The 15,597-nt window shown below is 47.9% G+C and overlaps 2 long non-coding RNA genes across 2 annotated transcripts; both read right to left on the bottom strand.

Moving 5' to 3' along the window:
- Positions 1–3,635: 3,635 nt before the first annotated feature.
- On the bottom strand, positions 3,636–5,348 carry LOC311512662. Its single transcript, XR_014709518.1, has 2 exons — positions 5,313–5,348; positions 3,636–4,641 (listed from the first exon to the last, which is right to left on the bottom strand). It is a non-coding gene; the product is annotated as an uncharacterized lncRNA (long non-coding RNA).
- An 8,261-nt stretch (positions 5,349–13,609) lies between these two features.
- LOC311512729 lies at positions 13,610–15,336 on the bottom strand. The gene is made up of 2 exons (XR_014709547.1): positions 15,287–15,336; positions 13,610–14,615 (listed from the first exon to the last, which is right to left on the bottom strand). It is a non-coding gene; the product is annotated as an uncharacterized lncRNA (long non-coding RNA).
- Positions 15,337–15,597: the final 261 nt, after the last annotated feature.

Consider the following 15,597-nt stretch of genomic DNA (forward strand, 5'->3'; position numbering starts at 1 on the left):
TCATTGGTAAATTCTGGCTCCTTCTCAGGTTCAGGTTTTAGAGGCAGATCCAAGGTTGGTGTAAGTCAGCATGTCTCCGATGAAGTTAGTGTAACTAAGCTGATTTAACCCTGCTCAGGATCAGGCCCTTAGCATGTGGTATTGGGTACAGAGTATTTTCCATTCATTCGTTAGCAGAAATAGCTGACTCACAAGCTCTAGAAGCCAAAGTGCTACCCTGTGGTTGTGCAGAGACGTGGTTTGCACCCTGAGCGGAAATCCTCACAAGGAAAGTAACCTTAGGAAGTTTAGCTTAGGTTCTGCCGACATTTGTAGAGACATTTTGTAAAAGCAATAAAAATCCCTTCCATGCATGATAGCCATACATCATATCGCATGTTTACTTACTCCAGTCAGTGTTTTTAAAACCAAGGGATTGAGAAGGGTTCAAAGTGGCTGGTTAGGAGGGTGTCTAACATGGAGTAAAAGGACTAAAAAAGAGGAGGAAATGGGGGACAAAATATAGCCAGGAACTGAGGGGCTAGGCAACAATGTCCCTGCTCAGTCTCTCTCTTTCTCTCCATGGCTGCAGATGGAACAGTAACTCAGCACTGATCCCTTCGTTCCACTGGCCACTGCGTGTTCTGTTGACTCTTTTCCCTGCTGTGTGTGTTTTTCCCTGCTTTTCCCTGCTGTGTGAGGTGCTCAGCACCTCAGGCTCTCTGCCCTGTAGCTGCATTTCCCAGGTTGCACTTTGCGACTGTTTCCTCGAATGCCTCCCTTCCTCTTGGCTTCTTCTTAACCATCTGTAGGCCTGAATCTCAGTTCCACAAAGGCTCCTTTAGGCAGCTCTGGGATGGGACGCATAACATCTACACTCACTGGAAGGCTCCTTCAGAGGAGCCTGAAGGGATCTGTGACAGGTTTCAATCGGTCCACCAAGCCCCAAAGGGGCGATGGAGAGCTATGGTCCCACAGGCAGGCCTCAGTCACACCTTTCGGGCTCTGGGGAATTAGCGGAGAAAGTGTGCCGGCACGAGTCTGCAGCGCGCCCCTCAGGCCGGGGAGCGTCGGCACGAATCAGCAACGCGTCCCTCAGGCCGGGGAGCGTCGGTGCGAGTCCGTAGCGCGTCCCTCAGGCCGGGGAGCTCCGGCACGAATCAGCAGCGCATCCCTCAGGCCGGGGAGCGTCGGCGCAAGTCCGCAGCGCGTCCCTCAGGCCGGGGAGCTCCAGCACGAATCAGCAGCGCGTCCCTCAGGCCGGGGAGCGTCGGCGCAAGTCCGCAGCGCGCCCCTCAGGCCGGGGAGCGTCGGCGCGAGTCCGCAGCGCGCCCCTCAGGCCGGGGAGCGTCGGCGCGAGTCCCCAGCGCGCCCCTCAGGCCGGGGAGCGTCGGCGCGAGTCCGCAGCGCGCCCCTCAGGCCGGGGAGCGTCGGCGCGAGTCCGCAGCGCGCCCCTCAGGCCGGGGAGCGTCGGCGCGAGTCCGTAGCGCGCCCCTCAGGCCGGGGAGCGTCAGTACGGGTTTGTAGCATGTGATTCTGCTACCCAAGGTAGGTTGGCCTGGGGAGGGGAACGCAGGCCCCCCCCCCAACTCCACTGCGTTCCAGCCCAGGGCCCTGACAGTGGTGGGAGGCGAAGGTCCCATTGCTGGGTCAGCGGGGGCCATCCACGCCACGCTGACCAAATACACCCACCACACGGTGCAGTTCTGCCCCTGGGCTACATCCTACCCGGTCTCTGAAGCGGGCCTCTCTGGTCCCTCCAGCTCGTAAGGCAGAGAAATAGGGTGACCGGATGTCCTGTTTTTATAGCGACAGTCCCGATTTTTGGGTTTTTTTCTTATATAGGCTCCTATTACCCCCCACCCCCGTCCCGATTTTTCACACTTGCTGTCTGGTCACCCTACAGAGAAACCACCACAGCACTGGAGTGAGCATTAGCAGGGGCTTTCCCCCGCGGGAAAGAGGTGAGGCCGTGCCTGGCCATGAGGGGAGGCTAGAGAAGAGTGGACTCTGTTGCAGGAGGTAAGAACAGTGGTCTCAGAGCTATCAGGACATTAGTTCTCCATGAGTGCTTTGATCTGAAGATGAAATGCCCATTGGTAGATTGTGCAAGGCTTTATTCCTCAGGAGGCCAGGCTGTAAATGTGCTAGTCACCCTTGTATCTCGAAGGAGAGTGAGAAGCTGGTGCGTTTCCTGGGCAATCCAAGCACAATGGTGTGTGCCGTACCCTTGAGCAGCGGTAGACTGAGACGGGCTTATTTCACTTTGTTTGGCAGGGATATAAACTTTCCTGCCTCAGGGCATTAGCCAATAATGGAGATTAGGTCTGAGTAATTAATAGAAATGAGTCAGAAACTTCTCCTATGGGCAGGTTATCCCACAACTGCCTTCTGCAGAGTTTCTTGAGCCTTCCTCTGAAGCAGCTGTTGCTGGTCACTGGCAGAGGCATGACACTGGCTTAGATGAGTTATTGACAGGATCAAAATGGAAAGTCTCGTGTTTCTGTTTTTCAAAGAATGTTTCCATGTGACGGGTCCCATATTAGAGGGCAAAGGTATATTTTCTATAAAGGAAATGCATGGGCGGAGAGCTGTAAGTCATCACACCAGCAAGACATGAGGGGGTTTCCATGGCGGGGTAACAGAGTCAGAAAGGCTGGGAGTCTGGAAATTGTGAGTTTTAATCCCAGTTTTGCCAGGGCCTCACGGTGTGAACTCGAGCAAATCACTTCCCACATCTGTGAGGAAATCCCTGGATGCCTCTGTGCCTCAGTTTCTCCAGCTGTGGAATGTGAACAAAAGCAGATAGGTGTGTCGCAGAGGACGTCTGAGGAATAATGAATCAAAGAACATCTAAATGAAAATGTGTTCATGTATTCTTCCCCACACCCTTTATGGAAGTTAAATGCACAGTATTAGATCAGGCTAGAACTATGAACTTGCTAGCCTCGCTCACATTTTGTGACACGGCTGATTTTATCCAAGCTCTGAGCCTTTCTGGGGAATTGGATGTCGATCACTGGTATGTCACAGCACATGCTCACACATGAGTGTCCAATAAAAAAAACATCTCCTGCTTCAAAACAGCAGCCCAGGGTGTATAAAGAAAATGGGGTTATTTAGGTTTCCCTAATCTGAATGTTTATCAACGACTGTTTTTCTTTTCCAAACTGGTGTGAGATGCACAACGGAAAAAGCTCCATGTGCATTGTTAAAACCAAGGCCACACCCCTATAAGGTTTCTGATTTCTTACGCTTGAATCTGAAGCCCAGGGAATTAAAAATGATGAGAGGTGAGAGTACCTTGTGGGAGGACACCAGGCTGCTCGCTAAGCTCAGGGCATGGGAGGGAATGGGAGGAACTGGTTAAGCTCTGGCATTGCCCATCTGGATCACACCAGGCTCCCTTTGTCAGGCATTAAACTGTGACTGACAAGGTTGAGCTGTTCCCGATGAGACGGGATACCGAACACCTGACTGGTGTTAGTTGGCACTAAAAGGGGAACCATAGGCTCGAATGGTAGTGCACAGGCACTGGCTCCCTGCGCTGGACTAAATTGTTACCAACAGGGCCTGAGTCACAAAGTATTTATGCACCTAACTCACGGAGACTGGTAAATGAGGAATGCAGGAGAAAGGAAACCAGAGGATTGCTATCGTGTTTCAGAATCCCTTTAATGCTAATCTGATAGGATTACATAGGAACAGACAGAATGCAGAGTAGAAAATACATTGCCAGGTTTTCCAGGATTACAACAAATGAACTGCTCCCAGGTGATGCATTTCCCATCAGATGTTCTTCTTTCTTTGGTGCCGCTGTAGAGTTTGACAATCAAATCCTGTTTGCAGCCATTTTCAGTTAATTGTGTTATCCCAGCCCCAGTCTAATTAGACAAAGCACAATATCAGGAGAGGACTAAGTTCTTTCTCTGTTATACATCTTCTGTAGCAGTGTTGAAACTGGAAACAAATGGTACATATTTATGGAAAGGCTAGAAAACATAGGCCCTAATTCTCATTGACACTTACGTCCCAGGACGTTGGTTTGTAAAGAGCCTTCGAGTGAGTGTAAATATCATTTGTATGAACTCACAGGCCCCTGCTGCATTGACACTGTCAGAGAGGCCGAAAGGGGCCATGATGGAGCTGAGATTCGGGCCGTCAGATAGCTAGAGTAAAGGAGAGAGTATGGCGGTATTAGAGGAAACTGTGCTAAAGTGTCCCCTGGCAAATAGAAATCTGGTGCAGGTTTCCTGCAGTGCTGAGAACTCACAGCTCCCTTGGGAGTTGTGGGCACTCAGCATTTCCCAAAGCCATTGTCCATGAGCTCAGCCGTGAATCGGTATCTTGCTTTTCGTTTGTTGGTTGTTCCTTGTTCCATGGCTATTCCTCCTCAGCGAAACATGGATACAGGTTTGTGGGGCCACAGGGATAGGGGTGGGGGTAGCAGCAGGGGTAGGGGCAGGGGTAGCAGCACTTGAATGGCTTTTTCCAGCAGCATGGCGGCCAGTGTCCATAATCGCCTCCGTAACCGCTTGAGTCCCCATAACCCCACGGTTTACAGAACCAAGGTTTACAAATCTTTTGGTGCGGTTTACAGCACCAAGGTTTGCAAATCTTTTTTTGGTGGGGGAACAACATCTCCATGCGTTGGAACTAAACCTGAAACACACAGAAAGGAAAAGAGTCACCATAATGCCTTAGAGCCAGTGGAATAAACGGGTCAAAGCTCAGTTCCCATTGAAATGGGGGCCACATAGAAAGAGAGAGCGCGTGGTACTTTGGCTTCTAAAGCTTGCGAGTCAGCAATACTTGACCATGTATGTATGAAAAATATTCTTCGTCAGTACAAAACGTTAAGGACCAGAGCCCGAGCCAGCGGAAATCGCCACTGTTCAACGGAGATGAATGGTGCTAAGCTAACTTACACCAGCTGGGGATCTGCACCTATCATTGCTAGCAGAGCACATAAGAACAGAGAAATTGCCGAACTGGTTCAGAGCAGAGATCCATCTAATGTAGCAATCTGCCTGAGCTGCTGTTGAATTAAAAGTGGTTTATGAGCTTTTTCAAAGCTGCCAAAGGGATTCGAATGCCTGTTTCTTTATGAAAATAAACCTGAACTTGTGTCCCAAATGCCTGTGTAGTTCTGCAAAAAATTACCACCGTCGCTTTATACCATGAATCCACCAATGCCTGCAACTTAATAATCAAGATTTTTTCGTGGAAACTCCCGTAAGATAGACAGTAATTGGAGTCTATATGCAAAATTGAAATGAGCACTAACGAGACATCTGGATAGCTATGGAGAGATTCAGTGAAATCGCACTTACCCAGCCCACTGAGGAGGAGACGTCAAGAGAAGCGGTTAAAGAACCCTGAGTTGCGAGGGCTTTTATACAGGTTGTTAGATGGCCTGGAGAATCTGAGACACCCTTTTTGCTTGAGGTCTTAATTAGAAAAAATATTTTACTGCAGACGTCACTCCTTCAATATTTATAATTGGTTTCTTCAGTCTTCAGGATTATTGAGTTATGTACCTCATGTGGCATGCATCTTGAAATTTTTATGGAATTAATTTGTTCCTGATATCAATCTGGTGAGCCCATCAGAGTTATTGCAGGAATGACCTGGCTATTAAGAATGGTATCTGTTGCACAATCTGTTGTCATGCAGAGGATTCCAGTTTGGTCTGATAAAAGCTACACTGATATGTGTTGGTATGTAGTGGGGTCCCAGGCCAGTCTCCCTGATGGAATTTCCTGGGAGGAACAGAACATTTAGGCTGTATGGCTTGAAATTTCCGTAGGTCAGAAGGACAGTGTAAGGCCTCTGAACCACTTTAGTCACACATGCTTTCAAAAGAGATCTTAAGAGGGACCTGAGATTTGGACAGGCGTTTGTGCTGACCCTCCGCTTAGGGATGGGTTTCGCTTTATGTTGATTAGAAATTTTCAGTTCATAATCGAACTTCAGTTGTGGCACCAGTGCGGTGGGATCAGGGCGATCCCCATGGCAGAAGCTCACTGTGCTTCCTCTTGCAGGGCTGCTCTTGGTTTGAGGTGAGGGTTGGAGGTGGGTGAAAACAAGTTATGTTTGATAAATCCTTTGAGATAAACCTTTTTACATTTCTGGCATCAGTAACACAATCTCCATCCAACAACAGCCAACACAATTCTTGTCTTGCATGAAAAAGCAGCAGATAAAGCCTCAGGGGAAAGACAGGAAAGATGGAGATGTGTCTTTCTTGGCTAAGGCTATGGGTTTAGATTAGATTAATTGAAAATCTCATCAGCCTTAGGGCATGTTGCAAGACCTTGAGCTTGCAGCATGCTTGTCTACTATGATTAGAATGATTTTTCAAGCGTACCAGAGTCTCTATGGGATGTTTCCTGTAACCAGGCAAGGGTGAGAAGCCTTGTTGTGATTCAAAGGCTCTGAACACCTTCGAAGATTATGGGGCTATGCTGATCTTTGCTGGTCAGACTCCTGCTCTGAGGAATTTGTATAATGAAAGGAAATGCAAAGCTTCAAATTCTGAAGGGAAAATCACAATCTGAATAGTGGACTGACAGGAATGATCTAGAATATTAATTCCTTGTAAAGTGACTCTGTTACTCAATACAAGGATGTTTTCCTGCTACAAACTATTATTAGTATCATAATACAATATTTTAGACATCAAAAGCCTTAATGAGTGTTTGCGAAGAGGTTTGATATCCAGAGTGCCAAGGAAGTGGAACATCCATAATGAGTGATATCATCCCTGTTTTATACGTGGATAAACAAAGGCACATTGAGAATAAGGTTTTACAGGAAGTAAGCTGCAGAGACTGAAGTAGACACATTAGTCTTAACATGTGCCACATACTTCCCATTGATCCTGAACCCTGTCAGACCCTTCACTTTGTTGGATTCTAAACAAATCACTAACAAGAGAGTAATTCATAGAGACTCATTCATGGGTTCTTTTGTTTGTTTTGTTTTGACAAGTTTCTAAAGGAATCATCTCCTGGTTCCTCTCCACAGCAGTGACCGTACGTGTCTCCTCACAAACTTTGATATTTGAGTTCTAAAAAGAAGTTATTGATCCTACACCACCAAATATGTAATTGACATAACTATGACCAACTATGTAATTGACATACTTACCATTTCTTTGGTGAATTATTGTTGCCAAGGATAAGGAAGGCCAAGTTAAAGTGCAACACTACAGTATATAGGTGAGCTTTGTTTTTGCTTGAAAAAGAATCATCTAGACGCTTGCCAAACATAACAAGGAAATGACTGAGTCTCTCTAACAATGACAGTCATGTAAATTGCATGTTAAGAAGCCCAAATCACGAAATGTTATTAAGAAGACACTTTACTAACATTGTCTTGCAATGCAGGCTAATAGTGCTCAACCCAGAGAGTAATGTGTGGCACGAATTGTCAGGACATTTGGGTTTTACTTCTTTCTCTTCAGCTGACTTATTTTGTGATCTCCAACTCAATTTCCCCCTGTTTATCTGCATATCAAATGAGGATAAAAACAACACTCCCACAGTATGTTCTGAGGCTTGCTCAAAACTCAGGCTCTAAAAGCACTTCACAAACACTCATTAAAGTTTTATATATGCAAAGTGTTGCATGATTATAATAATTTGTTATTCTTGGAAGATGCCCATCTTTTGAGTAATAGATTTTCTTTAAAACATATATTTCTATCTCTCTCCTGTTTACACCTTAATCAGGTCATGATTTCTAGCCTCAGAATTTGTAGCTATTTGATTTTCCTTGAATAGCAGTGATATATTTCTCTTTTGTATAAAATTGCATTTTAAAGGTTATGCATCAGATCCTCAGCTGGTGTAAATTTGTCCGACTGTGACTTTCATGACCCCAGCAATCCAAAGCGCTGTTTGGGATGTCTATAACTGAGTAAGTATTATTGCTGGAACACTTTCTGCAAGAGAGGGATCTGGAAGCATGTCCTTTGGCTGGTCAGAGCCTGAATTGGTGTAATATCATCCCATATCAATCTCCTGCCTTTTCTCCCTCTCTTTTGTGTTTCTCGTGGGCTACATCATCTGCATTTTCTCAGGAGACCTCAGTTCTCGTAGGTGCTCATGGATGAAGATGTGAGTGCTGAGGTTGTAACTCCAAGCCCTTAGAAAACACTGTACCACCAGCATTCAACACAAACAGTGAGCAGCAATTTAATAAACAGAAGTGTATGGTTCTGCTTTGATGATCACCCTGATAAGGGGAGGCCTATTGAGAGATGATTTTCTTATCCCGATAAGGTGAAACTCACCCCAAGGCAGAACAAAAGTCTATGCAAACTTATGTCTGAGAAGACCTATTTTGAAAGTGAATGTTGTTCATAGGCCTTGTATTGTCCCTCTGCCAGGGGTGAAGGCTCCCTGATTCTAAAGAACTGCAGTGGTATATGCCACAATGTCCCTAACCAATACCCGCATGTATTTAAAGGACTGGACTGGATTCCTATACGTGTTGCACTGATCTAGCTCAATTTCCTTCAGATTCATTCCCAGTGTAACTCCAGTGAAGTCAAGAAAATAACAGGAATGTAGATTTCCCATGAAAATTTTCACATCAAAGACTTCTGCAGGGTGTATCATATGGTTGTTGTTCCATATGAGATTGGAAATAGATTAATATTGATAAGGAAAATCATTATATCAGTGGAAAGACTGATGTGCGCAACAAAATTTGTTTGGTAACTAAGCAGGATCTCATACACAAAGGCTGTCTCAGATCCTCCCGGAGGTCTGCTAGACAGTATAAAAGCTCTTGTGAGCCCAGGTTTTTTTAACCACTTCTCTTGACTTACTCTCCTTGGCGACTGGGTAAGTCTGAGTTGAATCAATCTCTCGATACAATTGAGATGTCATGTTAGTGATCGCTGTCATTTAGGACTAATATTGTACATTGATTCTGATTCTTAGCAATGCTAAGGAGTTTTCCCCTAATTTTGTTGTTGAGGTTCTTAAGTTGCCGGCATTGGTGAATTGATGCTTGGGAAGGTGAGGGTGAGAACTGCAGAGCAGACATTTGTCTGATCCCCAGTTCCTATTACTCTGAATTGAAAATAGGGAACTGGAACCTCCCCAGTGGCGTGGAATAACCTCATAGCCCAGCTTTAGGTAAGGGTTTTGGGGAAGAAACTACTCTAGCATAAAGCAGGGGTGGCCAACCTGTCTCCGGAGCCCCATGCGGCTCTTCAGAGGTTAATATGTGGCTCCTTGCATCGGTGCTGACTCCAAGGCTGGAGCTACAGAAGCTAACTTTCCAATACGCTGTGGGGTGCTCACTGCTCAACCCCTTGCTCTGCCCCAGGTCCTGCCACCACTCCATCCCTACCCCCAAGGCTCCTGCCCCTTCCCCCGAGCTTGCCATGCCCTCGCTCCTCTCCCCTCCCCACCAGAGCCTCCTGCACACTGCGAAACAGCTGATTGTGGTAGGCGGAAGGCATGGGGAAGAAGGGGGAGGCGCTGATTGGCGGGGCTGCCGGTGGGCTGGAGGCGCTGGAGGCTGGAGAGGGGTAGTGGATGTGGGGGCTGCTGATGTATGACTGTGGCTCTTTGGCAAAGTTCATTGGTAAATTCTGGCTCCTTCTCAGGTTCAGGTTGGCCACCCGTGCCATAAAGGATCATTTCCGTGTTTGTCAAGTTTATTCGGAAGCAGTTAGTACTCAATGCTCTTTGAGACAGGAGCCTGGATTAAACAGACCACGGGTCTGACCAAGTCTGACAATTCCTCTCTTCTGATGTGTGCAAGGAGCAATTTTAGAGGCAGATCTTAGGTTGGTGTAAGTCAGCATGTCTCCGATGAAGTTAGTGTAACTAAGCTGATTTAACCCTGCTCAGGATCAGGCCCTTAGCATGTGGTATTGGGTACAGAGTATTTTCCATTCATTCATTAGCAGAAATAGCTGACTCACAAGCTCTAGAAGCCAAAGTGCTACCCTGTGGTTGTGCAGAGACGTGGTTTGCACCCTGAGCGGAAATCCTCACAAGGAAAGTAACCTTAGGAAGTTTAGCTTAGGTTCTGCCGACATTTGTAGAGACATTTTGTAAAAGCAATAAAAATCCCTTCCATGCATGATAGCCATACATCATATCGCATGTTTACTTACTCCAGTCAGTGTTTTTAAAACCAAGGGATTGAGAAGGGTTCAAAGTGGCTGGTTAGGAGGGTGTCTAACATGGAGTAAAAGGACTAAAAAAGAGGAGGAAACGGGGGACAAAATATAGTCAGGAATTGAGGGGCTAGGTAACAATGTCCCTGCTCAGTCTCTCTCTTTCTCTCCATGGCTGCAGATGGAACAGTAACTCAGCACTGATCCCTTCGTTCCACTGGCCACTGCGTGTTCTGTTGACTCTTTTCCCTGCTGTGTGTTTCAGGTTTACCTCCAAAGCAGGAAGATGTATTTCCACCCCCAACAGATCTGTCATCCTGGCTGCTACCACCCTTGCTGTGGCAGGGGCTGGAAGCCATGGTGTTAGTTCAGGCAACACAGGTGGTGTTATGGCTGCTGCTCCCCTTACCCTTGCCAGTGTCGCCAGAGATACCAGTATGGACACATTTGTTTTGCTGAGGAGGAACAGCCACGGAACCAGAGGCGAGCAGGCAATGCAAAGCAAGATCTGGACTCACGGCTGAGCTTATGGGCAATGGCTTTCAGAACTGCTGAGCACCCCCGATTCCCCTGGGAGCTGTGGGTGCTGAGCACCTCAGGCTCTCTGCCCTGTAGCTGCATTTCCCAGGTTGCACTTTGCGACTATTTCCTCAAATGCCTCCCTTCCTCTTGGCTTCTTCTTAACCATCTGTAGGCCTGAATCTCAGTTCCACAAAGGCTCCTTTAGGCAGCTCTGGGATGGGACGCATAACATCTACACTCACTGGAAGGCTCCTTCAGAGCGGCCTGAAGGGATCTGTGAGAGGTTTCAATCCGTCCACCAAGCCCCAAAGGGGCGATGGAGAGCTATGGTCCCACAGGCAGGCCTCAGTCACACCTTTCGGGCTCTGGGGAATTAGCGGAGAAAGTGTGCCGGCACGAGTCTGCAGCGCGCCCCTCAGGCCGGGGAGCGTTGGCACGAATCAGCAGCATGTCCCTCAGGCCGGGGAGCTCCAGCACGAATCAGCAGCGCGTCCCTCAGGCCGGGGAGCGTCGGCGCGAGTCCGTAGCGCGACCCTCAGGCCGGGGAGCGTCGGCACGAGTCCGCAGCGCGCCCCTCAGGCCGGGGAGCGTCGGCGCGAGTCCGCAGCGCGCCCCTCAGGCCGGGGAGCGTCGGCGCGAGTCCCCAGCGCGCCCCTCAGGCCGGGGAGCGTCGGCGCGAGTCCGCAGCGCGCCCCTCAGGCCGGGGAGCGTCGGCGCGAGTCCGCAGCGCGCCCCTCAGGCCGGGGAGCGTCGGCGCGAGTCCGCAGCGCGCCCCTCAGGCCGGGGAGCGTCGGCGCGAGTCCGTAGCGCGCCCCTCAGGCCGGGGAGCGTCAGTACGGGTTTGTAGCATGCGATTCTGCTACCCAAGGTAGGTTGGCCGGGGGAGGGGAACGCAGGCCCACCCAACTCCACTGCGTTCCAGCCTAGGGCCCTGACAGTGGTGGGAGGTGAAGGTCCCGTTGCTGGGTCAGCGGGGGGCCATCCACGCCACGCTGATCACACGGTGCAGTTCTGCCCCTGGGCTACATCCTACCCGGTCTCTGAAGCGGGCCTCTCTGGTCCCTCCAGCTCGTAAGGCAGAGAAATAGGGTGACCGGATGTCCTGTTTTTATAGCGACAGTCCCGATTTTTGGGTTTTTTTCTTATATAGGCTCCTATTACCTCCCACCCCCGTCCCGATTTTTCACACTTGCTGTCTGGTCACCCTACAGAGAAACCACCACAGCACTGGAGTGAGCATTAGCAGGGGCTTTCCCCCGCGGGAAAGAGGTGAGGCCGTGCCTGGCCATGAGGGGAGGCTAGAGAAGAGTGGACTCTGTTGCAGGAGGTAAGAACAGTGGTCTCAGAGCTATCAGGACATTAGTTCTCCATGAGTGCTTTGATCTGAAGATGAAATACCCATTGGTAGATTGTGCAAGGCTTTATTCCTCAGGAGGCCAGGCTGTAAATGTGCTAGTCACCCTTGTATCTCGAAGGAGAGTGAGAAGCTGGTGCGTTTCCTGGGCAATCCAAGCACAGTGGTGTGTGCCGTACCTTTGAGCAGCGGTCGACTGAGACAGACTTATTTCACTTTGTGTGGCAGGGATATAAACTTTCCTGCCTCAGGGCATTAGCCAATAATGGAGATTAGGTCTGAGTAATTAATAGAAATGAGTCAGAAACTTCTCCTATGGGCAGGTTATCCCACAACTGCCTTCTGCAGAGTTTCTTGAGCCTTCCTCTGAAGCAGCTGTTGCTGGTCACTGGCAGAGGCATGACACTGGCTTAGATGAGTTATTGACAGGATCAAAATGGAAAGTCTCGTGTTTCTGTTTTTCAAAGAATGTTTCCATGTGACGGGTCCCATATTAGAGGGCAAAGGTATATTTTCTATAAAGGAAATGCATGGGCGGAGAGCTGTAAGTCATCACACCAGCAAGACATGAGGGGGTTTCCATGGCGGGGTAACAGAGTCAGAAAGGCTGGGAGTCTGGAAATTGTGAGTTTTAATCCCAGTTTTGCCAGGGCCTCACGGTGTGAACTCGAGCAAATCACTTCCCACATCTGTGAGGAAATCCCTGGATGCCTCTGTGCCTCAGTTTCTCCAGCTGTGGAATGTGAACAAAAGCAGATAGGTGTGTCGCAGAGGACGTCTGAGGAATAATGAATCAAAGAACATCTAAATGAAAATGTGTTCATGTATTCTTCCCCACACCCTTTATGGAAGTTAAATGCACAGTATTAGATCAGGCTAGAACTATGAACTTGCTAGCCTCGCTCACATTTTGTGACACGGCTGATTTTATCCAAGCTCTGAGCCTTTCTGGGGAATTGGATGTCGATCACTGGTATGTCACAGCACATGCTCACACATGAGTGTCCAATAAAAAGAACATCTCCTGCTTCAAAACAGCAGCCCAGGGTGTATAAAGAAAATGGGGTTATTTAGGTTTCCCTAATCTGAATGTTTATCAACGACTGTTTTTCTTTTCCAAACTGGTGTGAGATGCACAACGGAAAAAGCTCCATGTGCATTGTTAAAACCAAGGCCACACCCCTATAAGGTTTCTGATTTCTTACGCTTGAATCTGAAGCCCAGGGAATTAAAAATGATGAGAGGTGAGAGTACCTTGTGGGAGGACACCAGGCTGCTCGCTAAGCTCAGGGCATGGGAGGGAATGGGAGGAACTGGTTAAGCTCTGGCATTGCCCATCTGGATCACACCAGGCTCCCTTTGTCAGGCATTAAACTGTGACTGACAAGGTTGAGCTGTTCCCGATGAGACGGGATACCGAACACCTGACTGGTGTTAGTTGGCACTAAAAGGGGAACCATAGGCTCGAATGGTAGTGCACAGGCACTGGCTCCCTGCGCTGGACTAAATTGTTACCAACAGGGCCTGAGTCACAAAGTATTTATGCACCTAACTCACGGAGACTGGTAAATGAGGAATGCAGGAGAAAGGAAACCAGAGGATTGCTATCGTGTTTCAGAATCCCTTTAATGCTAATCTGATAGGATTACATAGGAACAGACAGAATGCAGAGTAGAAAATACATTGCCAGGTTTTCCAGGATTACAACAAATGAACTGCTCCCAGGTGATGCATTTCCCATCAGATGTTCTTCTTTCTTTGGTGCCGCTGTAGAGTTTGACAATCAAATCCTGTTTGCAGCCATTTTCAGTTAATTGTGTTATCCCAGCCCCAGTCTAATTAGACAAAGCACAATATCAGGAGAGGACTAAGTTCTTTCTCTGTTATACATCTTCTGTAGCAGTGTTGAAACTGGAAACAAATGGTACATATTTATGGAAAGGCTAGAAAACATAGGCCCTAATTCTCATTGACACTTACGTCCCAGGACGTTGGTTTGTAAAGAGCCTTCGAGTGAGTGTAAATATCATTTGTATGAACTCACAGGCCCCTGCTGCATTGACACTGTCAGAGAGGCCGAAAGGGGCCATGATGGAGCTGAGATTCGGGCCGTCAGATAGCTAGAGTAAAGGAGAGAGTATGGCGGTATTAGAGGAAACTGTGCTAAAGTGTCCCCTGGCAAATAGAAATCTGGTGCAGGTTTCCTGCGGTGCTGAGAACTCACAGCTCCCTTGGGAGTTGTGGGCACTCAGCATTTCCCAAAGCCATTGTCCATGAGCTCAGCCGTGAATCGGTATCTTGCTTTTCGTTTGTTGGTTGTTCCTTGTTCCATGGCTATTCCTCCTCAGCGAAACATGGATACAGGTTTGTGGGGCCGCAGGGATAGGGGTGGGGGTAGCAGCAGGGGTAGGGATAGGGGTAGCAGCACTTGAATGGCTTTTTCCAGCAGCATGGCGGCCAGTGTCCATAATCGCCTCCGTAACCGCTTGAGTCCCCATAACCCCACGGTTTACAGAACCAAGGTTTACAAATCTTTTGGTGCGGTTTACAGCACCAAGGTTTGCAAATCTTTTTTTGGTGGTGGAACAACATCTCCATGCGTTGGAACTAAACCTGAAACACACAGAAAGGAAAAGAGTCACCATAATGCCTTAGAGCCAGTGGAATAAACGGGTCAAAGCTCAGTTCCCATTGAAATGGGGGCCACATAGAAAGAGAGAGCGCGTGGTACTTTGGCTTCTAAAGCTTGCGAGTCAGCAATACTTGACCATGTATGTATGAAAAATATTCTTCGTCAGTACAAAACGTTAAGGACCAGAGCCCGAGCCAGCGGAAATCGCCACTGTTCAACGGAGATGAATGGTGCTAAGCTAACTTACACCAGCTGGGGATCTGCACCTATCATTGCTAGCAGAGCACATAAGAACAGAGAAATTGCCGAACTGGTTCAGAGCAGAGATCCATCTAATGTAGCAATCTGCCTGAGCTGCTGTTGAATTAAAAGTGGTTTATGAGCTTTTTCAAAGCTGCCAAAGGGATTCGAATGCCTGTTTCTTTATGAAAATAAACCTGAACTTGTGTCCCAAATGCCTGTGTAGTTCTGCAAAAAATTGCCACCCTCGCTTTATACCATGAATCCACCAATGCCTGCAACTTAATAATCAAGATTTTTTCGTGGAAACTCCCGTAAGATAGACAGTAATTGGAGTCTATATGCAAAATTGAAATGAGCACTAACGAGACATCTGGATAGCTATGGAGAGATTCAGTGAAATCGCACTTACCCAGCCCACTGAGGAGGAGACGTCAAGAGAAGCGGTTAAAGAACCCTGAGTTGCGAGGGCTTTTATACAGGTTGTTAGATGGCCTGGAGAATCTGAGACACCCTTTTGCTTGAGGTCTTAATTAGTCAGAAAAACATTTTGCTGTGCACGTCACTCCTTCAGTGGATATAATTGGTTGCTTCAATCTTCAGGATTGTTGTTTTCTACCTCACATGGTTTGGCATGCATATGACACACTGCAGGTTTCCTTCATCTTAAAAGTTTTCTGAGACAAATTCATTTCTGGTGTCCTTCTAGTGCTTCCACCATAG

The sequence above is a fragment of the Lepidochelys olivacea genome, assembly GCF_965140295.1.
Source record: "Lepidochelys olivacea isolate rLepOli2 genome assembly, chromosome: 24".
NCBI lineage: Eukaryota > Metazoa > Chordata > Testudines > Cheloniidae > Lepidochelys > Lepidochelys olivacea.